Below are 18,129 nucleotides of genomic sequence, written 5' to 3'. Positions count from 1 at the left end.
CGCAGCATCCACAGAACGTACCTTTTGCGCTATACTGGAATTGCCGGGGGACGGAGGGAATGTGCTGGTGAGCTGGGAGAGATGGAATGTGTAGAAGGGAGTTAGCAGATGACTGGCAAAAAGCACTTCCTGTCCTGACCCATGCACGCTCAGCATCTATTGTGGTTTTACACATTCTGGATATAATGTGAACATTTATACGATTCCCCTTTACATCCGCGCAATGCATTATTTATACCCAGTGGGAAAGGATCTTCAGCTTGAAGTGGTTGTCTAAAATAGACACATGGAGTAATGCAGTAAACAAATGTATTAAGTTTATTTATACTTCTATAGCACACATATATTCCTCAGCGCTTTCCAGAGAATACTTGGCCACACAGTCCCTCTCCCATTGGGGCTTACACTCTATGGGCGGGATGTACTAAAGGGGAAAATGTGATAAAACCCCGGAAAATGCAGTTTTCGGGGGTTTTACCGCATTCCCCGAATGTACTAAGCACCAGAATGCGCATCCCTAGGTAACGCCACCTTCAGGTGGCGTTACCCAATAGAAGCCTATGGGCTTCTTATCGCAACGCTCCTGGCTGGTCGGATCCCTCCCATGAGCCTCCGCGGCCCGCGTGTTCAAACCGGAAGTCCCTCTGCCCGGCAGCATCGCAAAGGCAGCTCTTATTGGGAGAGCTGTCCTTTGTGAAATTCTTGGTACATACCGCGGTATGTACCAGAAGTCATGGGGGATGTACTGCTTCGTGGAAGCGATGCTTAGTACATCCCACCCTATATTCCCTACCACATGGACACAAATACATACTAGGGTTAACTGTTTTCATCACAAATTGATTAACCTACAAATATGTTTTTTCGAATGTGGGAACCCACGTCCACATGGGGAAACATACAAACTCCATACAGAGAGGGAGTTGGTGTGACTTGGACCCAAGACCTCAGTGCTGTGAGCCAGTAATGCGAAACCATGCAGCCCCTATAAATCTCTTAATTTGCTTATGGAGCATACACACGGTCAGATTTGTCAGACTTGTCAGATTTGTCAGATGAACGATTGAACGATTTTTGACTGCATTAAAATGAATGGAATCGTCCAAGTCTGACTGCAAACCCATCAGATGTCAGATATCGTTATCTGACAAACGGGAACGCGCATCGTTGATCGTCCATCGTTCATATCTGAAGGAATATCTGACATACCTGAACGACTGAACGATTTTTAAATCGTTATCGTTCATATTTGAAGGAAAAATCTGACCGTGTGTATGCACCATTATACTTTGTAATACTTAATTATACAAGTCGGCCAACATGTCCTGACCACTAAACCAGGCTTATACAATTATATTTAAATGCGTATTTTGGGTAAAAATAAAGCTTGTACAGCAGTGTGTGTATACGGATGTATGCGAAAAATTGGGCAAAACTGATCTAGTGCATATTTCACGGAGTACTGTATATTTTTGTTGCTTGTATTTGATGCATGTAGCAGAAAAAAAATGCGTGCACGTTACGTACATCGGAATGCCTCCTTTTGGCAAAAATCGTAGTATTCAAACATTTCTTGGACCCGCTACAGTCTTTTTTTTTTTTTTTTTTTCCTAAAGTTTTGCTTTAGGAATTTTCCTCACTCTCCCAGAGGAATTCAATATCCTTTATTTTTTTTTTTGTGGCTGCAGCTCCCGTCTAAAGTGACGGGAGCTATTTGTTTGTGCTGCTGATGTCAATCACTTATTATGGATGTCACCCCCAAATGCGCTGCCCAAACCCTCGACTTTGGGCGGACCTCGGGAGTGAGCAGATATAATGGGCGCCCAGCAACACTAAAATTGAAATCCTGTCACCTTTAGATGGAAGCTCCGTTCTCAAACACAATCAAATTTTTAAGATCCACAGTGAGGACACACTGGAGTGACTCTTATCCTGTTGTCTGGGCTACTACTCTGTGATCGCGCTCAGCTAAAAAATTGGGTCCTACTCCTCGGTTTTTGGGTCCCATCACATATTATGGGGTTGAGGGCAGGCAGCAGTTGTGGTAGAGGGGAGTTAGGGCATAGATTTTAAAAATCTGAGAGAGTGGCATATTGGCAAGACAGACTTTGGGTGTTAATACTCCCCTCCTCACAATGGTACACACTGGCCCCTCGCTCCTCACTGGGATTTTCACTCACAGCACACATACGGCTATTGAGCGCAGGGTGAAGAGAGGATATTAAGGCTATCCTGTGCCGCCTACACTCACCCCAGCGGACCTCCCCTCTTTAGCCCACATACGCAGTAAAATGGCTCTGGCGTCTCCGTTCCAGTGGCCATTTTGCACTACAATATGGGGCTTTGAGCAAACATCAGTGAGTTTGTGGTTACTGTGAGTGCTGCATATGCGCACACTTAATTGAGTAAACCTTAATTGCAGGAATTCTATGGCTTTATTAATTATCCACCACAGTGAGATCTCAATTTTAATATGAATAAGACCTTCGGGTGCTACTTTTGGAAGTTTACAGCACTAAATCCAACTCAAAAGAGGTCACACTGGGGAGAAGGACTCAGGAGGTCCATAGCGAGTTTGCCATGCACACAATGAGCTACTGTATAATAATCGTGGAGAGTGACAGCCTAGTGCGCTGCACCCTGTAACCAGCACTCTCCCGGGCTGTGGCTACTGTACAGGCGCAGTCACTCAGGGAGGTGGTTGCCACGGTTTCTATGAGGGGGGGGGTGTACTGTGAGGGTCTCTGTTGTAGTTGACATAGGCTGCGGCAGGAGGCAGAGGATGTTACTGTATCCCCAGTCCGGGAACCATTATACTGAGGGCGGCGTGCTGACTGTAGACATGAGTACATTGCCCTGGCGACTCACTCCCTCTTCTCCAGACAGCTGCGGTCAGGACAGGGCAGACCCTCTCTGGGTCTTCTCCAGGCTCCTTCGGCACAGAACCCACCCCCCCTTCTCCTCCTGTGGGGGCGGCTGCTCTATAGTCAGTGTCTAGTGGGCGGCGAGCTGGGAACGGGGCGGGTGTCCTCATAGGACGAGGAGACGCTGCCGCCGGCGCTGATTGGTTGGGGAGATGCTGGGGAAGACGCTGGCTGGCTGGCTGCTGCGGCGCACTCATAGCACTTCCTGCAGGACCCGCTCATTTTTAAAAAACGAGTTTCTCATTGCCTGTAGCGTGTATTTTGCCAACACAGACTACTTCTTAGATATCTGCGAATTGAATTACCACGTCATATTGAGGACTTGTATGATCTTAATATGACGTTGCTTATTCAAGAAGTAGTGGGTGAACTGTCCCGGTGGCGTTGCCTAATGCTGTCCTAATTAGGTAGGATCCACTTATGAAAAATGATCTCATTCCCTAAACTCCTTTGCCCTTTACAGATGTCGCCAATTCTGCCATCAAAGGCGGATGAGAAGTTTTTTGTTCAAAACATTTCGGGACTTATTTGGAAAAATAAACGTCCCCGAATAGGCCTGCTGAAGCTCTAACAAACCCGGGCTAATGAAGGGGTTAACCTACCTAATTTATAATGATATAGTCATGCTGGAATTCTGAGACTGGACTGGATGCGTAGGACGGACCTATATGCTGATTCAAAGCTAGATCAGTCTTTTCCACCTATTGGTGTTTCTTCATTCCCATAAACAAGAATTATCTGAGGATATTATTAGGAACCCCCTGCTGATGGTTGTGTGGAGAGTTTGGCACTTTACGAGAGACCCAAGGAATTTTAATTGTCCCCATTCTCTTGTTCTCCCATTACTTTTAAATCCTGAGTTTCAAAATGGGGCGGCGTCTACGCCTTTCTCATCCTGGCCTGACAGGGGGATCCCTTACATCCGAGCATTGGTTGACACTGAAAACAGTCTGGATTAATATGGATTACTTCAGTCCCACTCTCTGGCGCTATATCAGGTGCAGCACTGTGCGTTTCATGATACGATCTCTTTCCTCTCAAGACTGGTCCAACTCCTTTATTAATCTATTACTAGTATGCCCATGGCGAACAATTTGCCAATTTGAACCCAGAACATACGTACGGAAAATGCTTCACTAGGTAATGGCTAGATGATGTTAATATGACGGAATTGGGTAATAAAAGATGTGTGTGAAACATAACTGGCTAAGCCACGCCATGTTACAGTTTTTGGGGATCTTTTAATTGTAACATTTCGCCAATTTGTAAGTGCGATTATATATTTGGTCATGGACCCTGAAGCAGAATAGACCGTTTCCAGGGGGTATTACAAGCTGAGTCCCTATAGATGCAAATTATAATGCACTGTTACTCCACCTCACCGTCTCCCGCCAATCAGTGGCTGCCGGCAGTTCTCGTGGAAAGCAGAGATAAGAGGCGTTTCTTTCGAGGCACAAACCCGGTGCTGATTGGCTGGGAGTTGCAAGCCTGGATCGACGTGTTAGAGAAAGTACCTGAGGGAAGAGCTTCAGCCTCACGTGTTCCGCCCGTGCGCCCTCCCTCATTATGTAATAGCTTTGTCACACAGCCAGACGGCCAATCAGGAGCCGAACTGGGCAGAACGTAAAGTGTACGTACATGGCCAGGGCGCCGGGTCCATATGAGAGCACAGACCACCAGTAGTGTGTGAGAACAGCAGCCAGCAGCGATCACCCCTATCCCACTTCCCCCGGGTCACTGTGTTCTGGTAGTTTTCTTGACATTTTAAGGTTGGCAATACCAAAGCATTTATTATAGTTTTTGTCAGGTTTTTTTTTTTTTTTTTCATCACATTTTATACCAATCTGTAATTTATTGCTGATTGAAATCCGTTGCGAAAGAATCACATTAATATCTTAATTAGTTTTTGAGATATTCAAAGAACGTTCCGGAGAAAGGGACTAAGCAAATTTATATATTAAGATTGGCTACACCTATGGGGGGACGGGGGCAATTTCTCCAAAATAAACTTCTTGAGACTCCCCTAGATCATACTAAAATATCTACAGTGTTCTCTTCTTGGTGTTCTGTATTCCCCCATATTACCATAGAAAGCCTGTTACGTTCATTCTTATATTCTCAATCAGTGCCCTCCTCCAGCATGTACTGAGGAATGTTCTATAACATCTATAACACCTAAAATCTACCAGCCCTGCCCTGGGGATCTGCCTGTGGAGGCCAGGAAATTAAGAAGATATTCAGCGTGATACCTCAGCGCATCTGGTATTGGGGACATGGTTCCTCAAGACATACTCCATTTTAAAATGAACTGTAATGCAATCTTTCTTGATGATTTGAAATGAATGACAAATACTTTTGACTTTTGCATCAATGTTTGTAAAAATTTAAATGTAAAAATCTTTGGAAAATCGCTACAAATTGAATTGGACAGAAAATAGCTTAGCCGGTTGGGACGACAAATTCCTTATCGTGTTTTTTTTTTCTTTTTTTTCCTTCTTTGTTCAATCAATTTAAAAAAATAATAAAAATCCCTGGTAAAATCCTAGAACTCTGCTCTAATTGTACATTGGAAGTGAACATCAGGCGCAGGGAAGGCCAATTCTTTTTCCATGCTGCTATCTGTCGTGGTGTTAAATGTAGATTCTCTGGAATGGCAGGGAAGGGGAGATCATCTCCAAATGGTCAAATTTTTGGATGTCAGATGGGGTGAAGATTGTTGGAAATTTGCCGTGGGGTGTGTTATAATATTATGTCAGGAAATATTGCGAGTTACAAAAGAATAGTATATGGAAGTTTGAAGTGTAACAATGGTCTTACAGTCTCCTAGGTAACAAATCTATGTATTGAGCTTTCATCTTTGGCTGTTTTAAGCTATTCTGACAATATCCGAGGCACTCAAGACGTGTCTGTGGGGACGTAATTACTTGGAGCCCAGGTTACTACTAAGGTGCTGGGTTGGTGCTAGTTGTGAGATGTATATTTATTAAGTTTCTGATATAGCGCATCAAATTTCATTGCACTTTACAATTTGAATCAACATTTTACTGGGTTGTAAAAGACATGCATACAAGACATACATAAGGGTAAGAGGGCCCTGCTCGCAAGTTTACAATCTATAGGTATATGTATTTGGTTGCCACGGGATACGGTACAATTGGAATATCGCAACATTACAAGCAGGCTTTTTAATCCCCACTTCTTTTAGTAAATGTAATGTTTTTTTAGGTCTGAGAAGTATCCCTTGTCCTTGCAGCTCGCCTCCCAGTTTTGGCCTCTGAACACACAATTTGATGGTGGTTTAAACACAGTTATTCTCTTATGTGACTTTATTTTTCTTTTTATTGTGATTAAATGTAACATAAGTTCAGCCAAGAATGTGCCTGTTGTGTTTGGATGCGGCTATGTTGTTGCTGGCCTAATCTCAGTCAACTAACCTTTATTTTTCAATCCTCCCCCTACTTTCCTTTCCAGTGAATTTGGTTGTTTTTTTTTTTTTTTTTTTTTTACCCATTTGAGTGAATTATTGTTTATCTGCGGAATGTGCTGTCTTTTATTATTAAACCATTTAAGTGTCCAAAATATCCTGCAGCACTGTGCAATCAGTGGGAACAATATGATACCATGATGATAACCTGGCAGAATTAACTACAGCTCCGTGCAATCCCCACTTGTATTAAGCTGGGTACATACTTCGCAATTTTTATACGGGACAAAAAAATCCCGATCTCCCAATCCGACCATGGCAAGAGGGATTTTGAAGCCTTTTATTGGCTGGCACCTTATGCAATTATCAGGCCAATCCACCGAAATCGTCCGACTGGCCCAATAATCGCATTGGTGTGTACCCAGCATGGAGTGGATCTTGTGCAGCACTGTGGGGCTTGTAGGTGCTAATACAGTTTCTCTAGTTCAGTGAAGGGGACCGGTGATTAAAAACCTGCGGTCAATTCATTTAACAATACAGCAACAATAAATCTTTGACTTCTAGTCGCAGAGTAACACTACTGATCTCGCTCATAAGCAGCCAAACTGGATAAGCTGTGGACATTCCGTACTCTGGGCATCTTCTGGCGTCAGTGGGGCCTGATAGTGCTGTTGGGTGATGGATGCGAGTGCATGCATGCCAGCAGATTGCGATAATCTTTTGGCCACATTTAGCAACTTGTCAAACAATGATAAAATGTTGTTGCAGCTCTCTGGCTCAATGTAAATGGTATGAATTGATTTTACATCGTAAACCCGTCTCTGACCCAATACTTTGAACACTGGTCCAACCTGGCTACGACTGGGGTCAGACCCCTTTCACACTGCACCTTCGACCAGGGTTGTTCCTGGGTTGGCCGGATTCACACTGAACCTGGGTCAGCCATGTAAAACCCTATGGAGGCCATTCAAAATTTACAATTTCAGGCTTGCAAAGATCAGATCACAAAAGGGAACACAAGGGAGGGGTGGGGACTACTAACAGCATTGCAGGAATCATGGCTGATGGAATACCACTGTGTAGCCCTGAGTTCATGAGTGTTTGTGCTTTACTGCTAGTTGATTCGGGTTGGGTACGGGATCCCGGCGGTCAGAATCCCGATGCGGCATCCTGATCAGGTTAGAATCCCAATGAGTAGAGGTGAGTTTGCTAACCTAACCCTGCTTCTGGCCCTCTCTTCCCGGTGCCTAACCATAATCTCCTCCCTGGTGCCTAACCCTAAACCCCACTTGTGCCTAAACCAGCTACTTACCTACGGGATCCCGGCAGTTGGGATGTCTGCACCGTTTTTTTTCGATTTAGTGTCTGGATTCCGGCATTGTGAACATTGGAATCTTTGCTGTCGTGATCTTGAACGTATCCCATTTGGTTCAGCCTGTGAGAGCATGATGCAGCTTCTGGCAACATGTTCACTTCTTCATCACTCCATTGAGCCATCACTGTAATGACAATAGTGGTATTAACCCCTTTCAGACTGCCTGAATGCTGCCTCTGCTGTTGTCTGCAGTGTGCTGCCTGTGTGTCTAGGAGTCTGGCTGCTGACATCATCAAGTGAGACCCAGGAACATCCAACCAGCGGCGTTTGCTGAGTCCCGGGTTGGATAACCTGGATAGGGTCCGTTCATACTACACTTCAACCCAGGTTACTCCCGTGTTCAACCCTGCTCGATTCCTGGGTTGAAATGCTGTGTAGCTCGCCCTGGGATAGTTTTTAGTGGCACATTCACAGTACACCTCGACCCGGGTTATTTTGGTAGTATGAAAGGGATATTAGAAGCTCGACCAGGGACTAAAGATGGGCGTCTAAATCCCGACTCCTATTTAGCCCCACGTCGAAATCCTGACACCACCTGGCATCCTAAACAAAGGCAAGCCGGGGCTTTCTAGCAGTTAGCCTTAGGGTTAGGCACATCCCGGGAGGTTTAGGGTGTGGGAAAAGGGGGGGGGGATAGGCACCACTGTGGGGAGGTTAGGCACCACTTAGGGGGAGGGTTAGGGTACTTCCCAACACTAGTCCGGGATCTTGACTGTTCGGGCTACCGGTGTCGGTATTTGGTCTGCCGGGAATAGATCCGGCAGAATTACATAGCAATTCCTGTAAGAGGGCACTCTGTTATCAAGTGACACTCATCATGAAGTAGCCTGAGTGCGCCCCCTCACACTCCGTGACACCAGTGCGCATTTCTTCCCCTGTCACCATTTCTCCCACCGGTAAAGCTGATCCTGTCTGCCCACACACTATGTGGGTACAAGCTCATTGACTGCAGCTTGTGCCCAACTATTATCCCCCCCCCCCCCCCCAAGAAATCCATCATTGCTTTGCTGCAACAAGCCCTAGCGAGTCTCTCTATCCTACTCCCCTTATTCCATCACTGGCTTTGATGTTATCATTGTGTTTAATGTTATCCTATGTAGCTATGGAATTGGGTTCTTATCCCTGTGCGGCGCTGTAGAGACCTTGTGGGGCCCTTTAAATAAAGGATAATAAGATTCAGCTGGTTCTTCTTGAGTTTCCTTTATTTCTCCATAAGTTACATCATATTGGACTGCTGATCACTACTAAGCAGTGATGGATAACTGGATCTACTTCCAGGGCCGATTCTTGTCCCTTTGACGTTGCCTAGCCCTGTTGGTGTCGGTGGCTTCTTATGCTCTGAAGCTGGGAAAACGTCCATATCGGGTGTCAGTGTGTTATGTTCCGCTGGCGTGTGTCTCCATGTGTCCGGCATGTTCTGCAATAGACTTATTCTATGTTTAGCACATAGGCTGCTGTCTCTCTTTGCTGAACCTCCCTTTTACTTTTCCCATTAATTACTTACAGATTATTGGCTGAAATTACTCCTACACTGACTGTTTTTTCCCTTTTTGTATTTACAATACGTAAACGATAATGTAGAAGTTACATTAATGTAATAGAAGAGCGAAAAAAGAACATTATAGGGGCCGATTCCCGTTTGGCTCTTTAAAATTGTCCGAATTGCATTGTCCGTTGTAAGGCTGGTTTTGCCTTCTTATAACTGATTGCTGCTTTAGACTCAGCAGTGAACTTGCTGATAGATTCTGAGATTACGGAACTGGAATGCTATTGCATAACCCCCCTAAAGGAGCATACACACAGTCAGATCTGTCAGATGAACGATTTTACCAAAGATTTGAACGATTGAACGATTTTTGACTGCATTAAAATGAATGGAATCGTCCAAGTCTGACTGCAAACACATCAGATGTCAGATATCGTTATCTGACCATCGGGAACGCGCATCGTTCAAATCGTTCATCTGACAGATCTGTCAGATTTTCCTCCAGATATGAACGATTTTTTAAATAGTTATCATTCAGATCTGAAGAAAAATCTGACCGTGTGTATGCTCCATTAGACTTTACCTTATTTCTGTGCTGATGTCATGAAGTCTGCTTGCAGAGCTCACTTAGGACCTCATTCAGAGTCGGTCGAAGCGGCCGCACGGTCGTACGCCACCGATGTTCGCTATACTGCGCATTTGTAAAGTCCGCAATGCGCGTGCGCAAACTAGCCGCTATGATCAGAAATTTCTCTCTCCTTGAACACAGCCAGGTCGGTAGTTTGAGTGACAGATTGAGGCGTTTGTGGGTGGTAACAGGTGAAGGTGCTTGAAAACGGGGGAGTGGTGATCCGAACGCAGGCGTGTCTAATTATGGGAACGGCGTTTTATGGGAGTGCATAATTAACAAAGTAGCGTCATGGCACATGTGACATGGGAGGTTTTTACACTGACATGATCGTAGAGCTTAAGAGAGGGTATGGTCAACCTTAAGCTCTACGACCAGTTCCGATGGTTCCCGATGGTCTCGATTAATCCTTATATGCCCGGAGATGACGTGTAATGCGTACGAGAAGGGGGCGTATTTTTTTGTATTCCGGCCGCTTCCTTCCCTTGGTCGGCCAGCTACCGATCCGAACTTAGGGACGCAAATTGCGAGGGAATCATTTGCATATCCGGTCCCTTTTCCCGTACGACCGTGCGGCCGCTGCGACCGACTCTGAATGAGGTCCTTAGTCTCATTGTTTGTCTTCTCTTTCCCCAAATCCACTTTATTATCTCCTTCAAGAGCTTTGTCAGTGTTTTTTTCCTGAGGGCATGGCCAGTGGTGGTACATAATTGGGAGCTGCGTGTCATGTCATTGTGTGACCGGACAGGTAATGATGGACAACTGTCAGAGGCTGAAGGCACAGCCTCATGAATTTGCTCATAGCCTACACAGATAACGTAATACTGTCTGATATGCACATTCCCGTGTTCTAGTCTCTTGTTTAGATTCCAGTAGAACACTGATATGTACTACCCACCTCTATGGCCACTGCATGTAGACCTATCTTCAATTCTATATATGAAGACAGTATTAGGCATTATTTGAGCATTCTCATGGGCAGTCTTAATTTTTAAGATGAGATGTTACTTGTAAAGATATATTCATTGGAACATTTTATATAGAGAAGTTTGAGACTTGGGGTTAAGTAGCTCGGTAGACTGGGGTCAGTGGTGCAGTGAGTAGGTGCAGAATTAGGTTTATTTACCTGGAATGCTACGTGTGGACTCTAAGTGGTGCTTTACTATCAGCATGTGAAATCAGGAAACAGAAAAATAACAAACAAACCTAGCCCTTGTTTAGGGCACTAGCTCACTTCTTGAACCCTCTCTACAGAAGCAGCTACTCTGCATGAAAGTCTCTGAGATTTGTGGTCCTTCCTGCCACGTGCCTCCTGGCCTGGTATACCTTTCTCAGCTTGTTGGCTGCCGCCTCTCACAAGGACAGTGTCAGAGGTATATGGATCTGCCTGCCTCCTTGCAGGTATGATCCTGACCACCTGGTCTGCATCACTCACACTGCAGCCCCACCTGGACTGTCTGGCTGTGTCCACCAGCAGCCTCACATGGTCTCTGGTCATACGGCAGCCATTATACTTCTTCCCACAATGCTTTTCTACCCTGTGTGGGCGGATCTGTCCTGCCCCACACAGAATCTGCTGCTCACCAGTGCCACCTCTGGTGATACTGCCACAAAGAAAAAATAATAATAAAAAAAAAAACATTTTATTTATTGTTGTACCTTTTTAAATGTTAGATTGTTATGGTAGTGTATCTCAACTATCCTGGACCTTAAGCAAAATCTTTGACCTATTTTTACTCTATATCACTCTTACACAAAGTACTCAGAAGCTGTTATCGATGGTATAATATTGAAAAGCATCCATAATCCTAAGGACAGTGCTACAGTAACAGTTTTTGTATTAAGGGCCTGGTTGCAAGGATCGCAGATGTATATACGCATGCAGTCGGCCAATTATTTTGCACCGCGAATGTGTATGCATCACAATGCGCGAATTAGACTCTGCATTTGGGACTGATGGCAGTGACCACGCAGACCCATTGCAGATTGACAGTGCTGCTTTGGGTGGGGGGGTAGGGTGGTCGGGCGAACGCAGGCGTGCCAGTGTGTTTCCCCGCCGTTGCAGGGGCGTGCATAAATTAGCTACTGTGATACCATACGCAGCCTGAGGCCTCATAGCGTGCGCTGAAGTCAGCAATTCCTGTGTGAGGTCTGACCTGCCTTATCTGTACGTCTGGGTCCGATGTTACCGGTTTTGTTTCGCTATGGTGTCAAAGTATACGGATGTAAGGGGATGTGCGAGTCCTTATTTCAGGCTGCGATCGCAATTGCGAATGCACACATCTACATATCACCGCTGATATTAGCAACGATGCTGCGTGCGTGTAAGCGGAATAGCTATCCGTAGTGAATCAGGCCCTAAGAGCGGTATGTCCAGTTCAACATCGGCTTTTTCAATATACATCTATTAACCTGGTTGATATTAATTGGCTCATGTTAGATTAAATGTTTTTAGTGTAATGTATGTTTTGGAAGTTTTTATTTTTTTTTTCCCGGCAGTATTTTATTACTGAATGTGCAATTTATATATGTGACTAACTGTATACTGTTATCTCTTCATATTTGCATGGCTGAGGTTGCGTGGCGTAGCTAAACATACATATTGTGTTATTTATTGCGCTGCTATTGTTCTACAAGTGATGGTCAGCCAATATTTTTTTCTGTCTATCCTTTCTCTGGTCAGCTGCTGTCTTTGCCGCCGGTCTGTTTGCCTATATCCGCCCCACTAAAGTATGCTCATCTTCCACTCTCTCTTATCAACCCTATGTCCATCACTGGCCCATAGTCTCTCATATTTTACCACCACTTGCAGTTTGTTTTGTCACGTTCTGTGGCATTGGGTAGTTCCTGCAAGGGGGCCCATACGCAAATTGCAACAGCACTGAAGTAGCGGGTTTGATTCCCACTACGGCCCTAACTGTGTGGAGTTTGTATATTCTCCCTGTGCTTGGGTGGGTTTCCTCCGGGTGCTCCTGTTTCCTCCCACACTCCAAAAATATACTGGTAGGTTAATTGGGTCCCAACTAAAAATTAACCCTAGTGTGTATATTCCCTACAACATGTACACGCACACACATAGATTGTAAGCTCCACTGGGGCAGGGACCGATGTGAATGGACAAATATGCTCAAACATCAAAATCAAATTAAGTGCTGCGAATATGTGTGCGCTATATAAATAACTGGTAATAAGTAATACATTCTCTATTTGGAATCGAGGATTTCCATCATGTTGGATTTTGCCATTTTTTTTTTTCTTTTCAATATTAATATATTTTAATATATACATAATTATATATTTTTATTTTAAATTACAAAGTCATCGTCAAAACGCAGAATCGAGACGGTTGATTTTTTGATGTTTGAGCTCCTTAAGACTACTTACACGATTCCGTAACCGGTCGTACGATGGTAAGATTAATGTCTGGATATGAATCGGCGCTCACGTTTCAGAGACCCCTTTTAAGGTACCTCCAAAAAAGCCCTAATGCTATTTTATTTCGTCATTGCAAAAGATGAGATGAATTAACCCTTGTAAACAGTGGAGACATCGGCCATAGCAACCAATCCGCTTTGAGTCAGCATATATCAAGTGCAATCTAGAAAATGATAGGCAGGAGCTGATTGGTTGCTATGGGAAACTTCTCGACTCTTAAAATGGCTTCACTCATCTCTCCTCTAAAGAACTTTAATTGTCCAATCATGATCCCTCGTATCCTTACACACAACATGTGCTGCTTAGAGTCTCTGTTACATGCCTTGCTTAGGTTTCCCAGGATGTGGGGGTTATGGCATCTGGAAACTCTGTGAATAGAGGTGTCATGAGTTCAGAACATTAACTGGAAAGTTAGGCAAAAGCAAAGGGGAAAAGTTCAAGGAATTGGCCGGCGTTCAGAAGAAAAGGGGAAAAGTTTGTGGCACTGGGTGTGCTATATCCTGTACGAACTTGTACATGTTACATGTAACCGAGCCCCTGCAGGTTCACATCCGAAAACCAAGTGACTTCTGTGGGTTCAGTTTATGAAATCCTCAGTGGAACTGTGAATTGTCAGCCTTCAGCTAAAGGACGGGTGTACAGTATGTAATGGATCTGCTGGAGGGGTCAGCCAGGACGAGGGGAATTTGCAGCTTCCAGGATAAAAACTTTTTTGTTTCTGCACAATCTCCTCATGTGACGGCTATAGGGAGGCGCGGGCAGGCCACACCTATGTTATAGTGGAATTTATAGTGTAAAGATTGTAAGAATTCATAAACACAGAATCTGACCTCAAATACTTTGCCGTGGGAATGAGTGATGGGGAATATGTACGTTGGTTTAATGATAAATGTTCCAGTTAATCATGTTAATGAGACAGTTTTGGCTGCAACGCTCCATCTAAAATGTTGTTTTTTTGTTTTTTTTTTTTTCTTCTGAAACTTTTTATTCTTATTCTGTGTATGTTCTCATTTGGGGGGAAATCAGTTGGCACCGTGGAGATGTAGCTCCTGGCTTAGGGGTCTGAAGCTATTCAATTGACAGCATCAGGCCCAGCACTTAATCCAGAAGAAGCACTTAACTGTGGTTAAGGGATAATGCTGGGTACACGCTTAGCGATCTGTATCCAGCGTGACATTACCGGCGACGGGATGTGGCAAGTGCATACACACTTGCCGATGCCAGGTCCGATGTGGGGAGGGGTGAATGGTGCGTGTCATGTTGCATTTTGCAGCATGGCATAGTTGGCAACATGCCCCGTCAGCACTGCAGTAGTGCGGATATCAAGGGTACACACACTAGACTATGTACGGGGGGTGTCAAACTCGTGCCATTCAGCTGCAGTGACACAACACATCCCAGCATGCCCTGCCACAGTTTTAGCATGCCCTTATAGCTAAATAAGCAGCTGGATGGCCCCAGTTTAACACCACTGGTCTAGTGTGTACCCAGCTGTAGTCACTGTAAACTGCATGTCCCGGGTGCAATGCTGTTACTGCACGCAGTAAGCGCTCTACTAGACCCCACAGCCATACATGCCTACTTTCCTGGAAGTGGCGGGAGGCTCCCGAATTTTTGGGGTAATCCCCTGCATACCTGGAAGAGTAGGCATATGTTCCGCATCCCGCCCACTTCTTAGTGAAGTGGGCAGGATGGGGAGATTTTACGGGAATTTTTGTGTCGGCGAATCGCGTCATTTAGCCCCGCCCCCTGCTTGCGAACCTGCAAATCGCTGCCTTTTCCCGGAGGTGGGGTGTGGTCTAATGACTTTTATACAGTCCAGCCCTGCCCCTCCGAAGATGTCACAGAATCTCCTCTCTGGGGCTTCTCCCAGGGAGGGGATCTAGAATGTCAGTAAGTATTCCCGCAGCACTTGTTAGCGCGGATTTCTGCTCGCACCATCAGGAATGCGGATTTACAGCGTAAGCAATTGTATAGCTCCAAGCACTTAACCCCGGAGCTATATCCATGCGATGCTAATTGAATTCCCAATATTGATTTTAACATTACTGTACATACTTGTGGCTATAAAAAGTATTTAACCTATTTCGGCATTTTTAAAATGTTGTTTTTACGTCATTGAATCAAAATGGATTTAATCCTGAATTACTACCACTGATCTACACACAGTAATCTCAATCCTCTTCTTATAAAATCAGTTTGTTTTTATTTGTGATTATTTGCAAAGATAGAACTAAATAAACCCTAGAGCAATCTGTTGTCTTCGGTGGTCATCTAAACATGATGTTAATCGGTTAAGTTATTTTTAAATCAACTGAAAACCACGCTGGTCTGTTGGTTAATGTATTACCAGACAGGAGCTTCATCATGAAGATCAAAGAACAGTCCAAAGAAAATAAAAGTATAATCCAGAGCAAGAGTTGGCATTCTGTTGCATTGGAGAAACAATCTGAGGCATTAGCCAGGGCACTTCACACATCTGCTTCTTTATTGGTATTTACAAAATCAATTGAAAGAAATCTTGCTTTTGAATTTTTAAGAAGAGCTATTGGAGACCTAGATACCAACTTGATGAAGATTCTACGATCCCATGAGACCAGCAGTCAACATTATGTCTTCTACTCTATATCCTGTGTTTACTCAAACCAAAGGTTCTACAGATCACCCTAAAACCACTATGCCTACTGTAAAGCACTGATGAACCTGGAGTACAATGGTATGGGAATGCTTCTCATCTTTACAGGATGATAAACATTTTAAAGATATTCGATAAGTGCTCATCGATCAGGTTGTCATTAAATCTTAGAAAACCTTTTGCAGTCAACCTAAAGACTTGGGAAAATATTTCCACTCCAGTAGGACATCTGCCCCAAATCGTACAACAAGAGTGGACTACTCAAGGACATTGTTTTTTAATTTGAGTCCATCAAAGATCCAACCCACAAGGTCAGTGAGACTCTGGATGGGGGTCATTTATGGACATCTGCTTTACAAACCATTGCATCCAATGGAACATGAGAGATTGCAAAGAATTGGCGAAAACTGCAGTGTTGGGACGTGGAAAGCTGGTAATGACCCAAGTAAACTAAGCTGCAATTGCAACTAAAGGTTCTTCTACCAAGTATTAAAATAAGTGGGTTTTAGGATAAAAAAATTTTTTTTTTATGTTTGAGTATTTTTTTGCAAAACGGTGGAGTCATTATGGATAAATTTAAGGAATTCAATCCGTCATGTAAGAAAATTAGATGTGAAGAAAAAAGTAAACTGTAACTTGCTTACAGCTACTCACTGTATGTCATGTATGTCATTTTAGGTTTACGTATTGTTGTGTTACCTATTTGACTCAAGTTAATAAATGTGAAAGTTTAAAAAAAATGTTGGAGGAGATGAAGAGAGCGAAGTGCATGTGCTTAAGTGGTGGGTGTCCTGGAATAAATGATTTACTGTGTATATTCTAAACACACATTCACACTCACACACGCAGTCACACTCACTGTCACACATGCAGTCACACTCACTGTCATACATGCAGTCACACACGCAGTCACACTCACTGTCAGTCACACTTTGTCCTTAGATCCTGAGCCATGTGTGGTGTTACTGCAGGTGACTGTTACCCCTGCTCAGGTCACAGTTTGAATTATTATTGGCAGCATCTGCCATACAAGGTTACCTGCGGTTCTCATTGTCACCTCATAGTTCACACAGATCAAACTGCAAAACATGTGGCCAGCAATGGTATGTGCTAGTAAATCTTACACATGGTGGGGTGTGTGACGTTGCCATTACCCATGGTGTGGTGGGGTGTGTGTGACGTTACCATTACCCATGGTGTGGTGGGGTGTGTGAGACGTTACCATTACACGTGGTGGGGTGTGTGGGACGTTACCATTACACGTGGTGGGGTGTGGGACGTTACCAATCTGCTGGGTGCGTGTGCTCGGATGTATCGGCTGGGTGCGTGTGCTCGGGGATGTATCGGCTGGGTGAGGGTGCTCGGGGATGTATCGGCTGGGTGAGGGTGCTCGGGGATGTATTGGCTGGGTGAGGGTGCTCGGGGATGTATCGGCTGGGTGAGGGTGCTCGGGGATGTATCGGCTGGGTGCGGGTGCTCGGGGATGTATCGGCTGGGTGCGGGTGCTCGGGGATGTATCGGCTGGGTGCGGGTGCTCGGGGATGTATCGGCTGGGTGCGGGTGCTCGGGGATGTATCGGCTGGGTGCGGGTGCTCGGGGATGTATCGGCTGGGTGCGGGTGCTCGGGGATGTATCGGCTGGGTGCGGGTGCTCGGGGATGTATCGGCTGGGTGCGGGTGCCCGGGGATGAATCGGCTGGGTGCGAGTGCTTCTCTCCTCCTGGGTCATTTATATTTTATCCTTTATTTTTTATTTTGCATTTCAATGGTAATTCTGAATTACAAGGGGCAGAAGTGAGTTCATGGCTGCACCCTGCAGAGATTGTGTTGATTTTGCGGTTTAGTGAAACCTAGGCTGCAGTCAGCTGTCACCAGTGAAGTCCAGAGGAGCACAGACTGTCATTCACACTCTTGTAATAATCTGTCTGGGCTAATCTAATCTCCCCGGGATTGGCCCCACATTTAGCCTGTCTGTCCTCCGGTCACTGCAACATGCCGCAGTCAGACTTGTCTACTCTCACCTTATTATTTTCCTTCTACCTCCCTGCCCTGGCTCTCTGTTCCTTCTGCAGCATCTCCATGTTGGCTTGTTTCCTATTGAGTAAAGCTATTCTGTTAGGGGTTAATTTATCATTTTAGATTAGATGTATTAAGTTTTAGGACTTGATGATGATTAGATGATTGTAGTGTCCTGGTAAATGAAAATACAGATGGAGAAGACAA

General features: G+C 44.7%; 1 protein-coding gene across 7 annotated transcripts in view; it reads left to right on the top strand.

The window, feature by feature from the left end:
* CTBP1 (C-terminal binding protein 1) overlaps positions 1-18,129 on the top strand; it is a 284,958-nt gene that overhangs the window by 211,788 nt on the left and 55,041 nt on the right. The window lies entirely within an intron of this gene.

The sequence above is a fragment of the Taudactylus pleione genome, unplaced genomic scaffold (assembly GCF_031769625.1).
Source record: "Taudactylus pleione unplaced genomic scaffold, aTauple2 ptg000611l, whole genome shotgun sequence".
Classification (NCBI taxonomy): Eukaryota; Metazoa; Chordata; class Amphibia; order Anura; family Myobatrachidae; genus Taudactylus; species Taudactylus pleione.
Note: the sequence above shows the minus strand (reverse complement) of the source record. Positions and strands in the feature narration are given on the sequence as shown.